Source organism: Cyprinodon variegatus, unplaced genomic scaffold, assembly GCF_000732505.1.
Source record: "Cyprinodon variegatus isolate N-32 unplaced genomic scaffold, C_variegatus-1.0 Scaffold220, whole genome shotgun sequence".
Lineage (NCBI taxonomy): Eukaryota > Metazoa > Chordata > Actinopteri > Cyprinodontiformes > Cyprinodontidae > Cyprinodon > Cyprinodon variegatus.
In genome coordinates this window covers 515,609-518,634 of record NW_015150673.1, presented here as the reverse complement: position 1 = coordinate 518,634, position 3,026 = coordinate 515,609, and the positions used below count along the sequence as shown (strand labels likewise).

The 3,026-nt window shown below is 33.6% G+C and overlaps 1 protein-coding gene across 4 annotated transcripts in view; it reads right to left on the bottom strand.

The window, feature by feature from the left end:
* The window catches only part of cyld (cylindromatosis (turban tumor syndrome)), a 25,843-nt gene extending 24,073 nt beyond the window's left edge, over positions 1–1,770 (bottom strand). For all 4 annotated transcript variants that reach the window (XM_015380722.1, XM_015380723.1, XM_015380724.1 and 1 more), the window contains exon 1: positions 1,426–1,770. The gene's annotated coding sequence lies outside the window, so the exon portion shown is untranslated. The remainder of the gene's footprint in view (positions 1–1,425) is intronic.
* Positions 1,771–3,026: the final 1,256 nt, after the last annotated feature.

The following is a 3,026-nucleotide window of genomic DNA, read 5'->3' as shown; positions in this document are numbered from 1 at the left end:
ACCTCTCCAGGAAGCTTTCTCAATTCAAATTTCTGGATCCGCAGTGAGTTTGAGTCTTATATAGCATTGCATGTTTCCAAGCGATACAAGGCTTTGTCTATATAAGACTCAAACTCACTGCGGATCCAGACATTTGAATTGAGAAAGCTTCCTGGAAAGGTGGAGAAACGTCTTCAAATCTTGAAAACCAAGTCCAGTGGATATTTTTTGAATTTTTACGGAAGCAGAAACCTTAAAACATTTTAGTTTTTCTTAACATCTCGATTAGGTAACCCTACTAATGTCCTACCAATGACCTCCATACCTTTGGGAGATAAAAATAAAAAAACAGACATTCACATTAAGGATTTGCAGCTGTTATATCTAAAACAACAATTGTCTGACATCTTTCATAAGAATTAAGGGTGGTTTTGAAGGCAAAAGGATCATCAACTCAGTAAAAAAAACTTTTCCCATTACAGTGACTGGTGCACTACAAAAACTGTAAATCTAAATAAGTCAGTTTTTCTTAAAATATGTGCATTTTTTCTTGAATTGAGGAGGTAAGTGAAACACTTTGCCAATGGAACAAGACAATTTACATTTAAAATAAGAATAAATAATTTCATTGTTTTATTTCAAGTGCATATTATCTAATTATCTTATTTTAAGCATAAAAATAGTCATTCCATTGGCAAATCATTTTATTTACCTACTCTAATTAAGGGTAAATACACTTAATTGAAGAGATTTTTAGTTTAGTTTCTCGATCTTTTTTGCAGTGTGATCACATATTTATGAAATAGTTCTCATTGGTAAATAGTGAAGCAGAGTCATCCGTGAGTTGATGTTCTGCTTTCAGGAGCACCTCGTGTGTAATTACTCAAATCTACACATTTGAAAGTGCTAAAAATAGATAAGGAGCAGACAGTGGATTTTTTTTTTTGTCTGCCACGCATGACAGGACGAGCATCAGCATGGTGGATTTCCCCTAATCACGTCTCAGATGTGATGGTGTTGAGCATATCTGATGCACCGCATCCGTCATTGGTGGCAAGGATGACAGCAAAGACTACTTTAAAACAAAAATGTTTACTAAGCACGTTTTTGTTTACAAGATTCAACACAACATCTGGACCGATCCTTAACTTACTATTGATCTGCAATGCACAGGATTGAAATAAGACAATGCTGCAATTTAAGATATTTTTAACCTGGTAGAAAAGTGCACGCGCTCGCTCTTATGGCATTAATGTGTGTTGTCCATCATAAAGACCCAAAATTCACATTGGATTTAATTTAACATGTTCTTTGACATACTATGCAGGAGTGTATCACCAGGCAGAAACTGTCAGTTAAAGCCCCTCCACCCCTTTCTGAGAGGGAAATAGCTAAAATGCACCAAACAGTCATTCATAGCCAATGCAAGCGGCGCAGACGACTTACCTTCGAGACGCGGCAGGTCACTCAGAGGCTACTGGTGACTGACAGATCATCTCATGCGCTCATCACAGTTAAAAAGCGGCTTTTAAAGGCATGATAAATTCTCCCTGTTGTAACCTGTGTTAGCTCAGCCGCTAGCTAGCTATCGCTAGCGTTCAAAACAGCTGAGTGTCAGGCTAACGTTAGCCGTGGCGACAGCTAATTCTACGGTCAGAGGGCTGCCACTACTGAAATGAACAAGAAGCATTTAAATATTTGTTCCACATTAGGGGGAAAAACGAAACAATACGCTATAACGCAGCTTACATAGTCTACATTTATTATTTACAGGAGACGACCTCACCGTTGGTATGGCATTACGTCACAGTATTCTCTATAGACATTGGCCATTCACTATTGTTTCTTGGCGCTGATTGGTTACTTTTGTATGTGTAAGGCAGGCCTATTGTGAGGGGTTTTCCCACTAGGAAAACATAGTTAGGTTGAAGCACACACACTCCGACACCCAACTCCACACACACACACACACACACATTTAGCTCACTGCAAAATTAAATTATTTAATATGAAACTTTAAATCTTAAATAAAATTGTAATAAAGCAGGAGCTAATTTAGTATACTAATTGATTTTTTTATTTATTTATAGCACATAAACCTGTCATAAGTCTTTATTTGTAGTGTAGAGTAATAAATAAGCCAAATCCTGATGTCTTGAAACATTTTGTCGTCATAACCTATTATATTATTGCAGCTATTCAAACAAAAAGATTTAAAAAAAATAGGCTACCTTGTATTATTTATTTTTCAACAAACGTTATTGGCTTTTGTGGTAACAACATGATAAAATATTTATAATTTCTGTTAAAAGGATGTTAAATAATCCATAATACTTAAATGTTCATTTTTATGAATGTTTACTATATGGTTACTATCATGCAGATGAAGCTTTTTATTGTAAACATGATGTTATGGTTAACTAATACAATAAAAACAAAATCAAAGTTCAATATATTAAGACTAATATGGCTATGCCCAAATAGTAATAAAAAAATGCCTAGTGATGCACAACATTTTTTTTAAATAATATAAACAGTGAGCAGGACTTACAAAAAGTCAGTGTGGCATTTTTTCTAAGATAAAAATATGATCGTGCTGCCATTGAAAAATCTATTGCCCACAATAAAATATAGATATGAAATATTATTCAACATGAAAATCACTTCTCAAAGAAAAAAAAATATGCATATTGCAGGAAGATAGCTTAAATAGCTTGGCTTTTGAACGTGATAAAAATAGAGGAAAATCTAGTCTAACCAGGTTTCTTGTTCTCTAAAAATGGCCTGCTCTATTTTTAGTTCTTGAATGTTAATAAATGTTGTGACATGTCACGGTTGAAAAATAAATATTTATTGTCTTTGCACATTAGGCAGAAAATGACAGTAACATTCTTTTCCGGCAAGTGTAACTCTACATGCAAATATACTAAAACAATAAAAATGAAAGAATAAAAAGCAAATACAATTTCAAATACACAGTGTTTACATTATCCCATAAAAAAATATATATATATATATATATATATATATATATATATATATATATA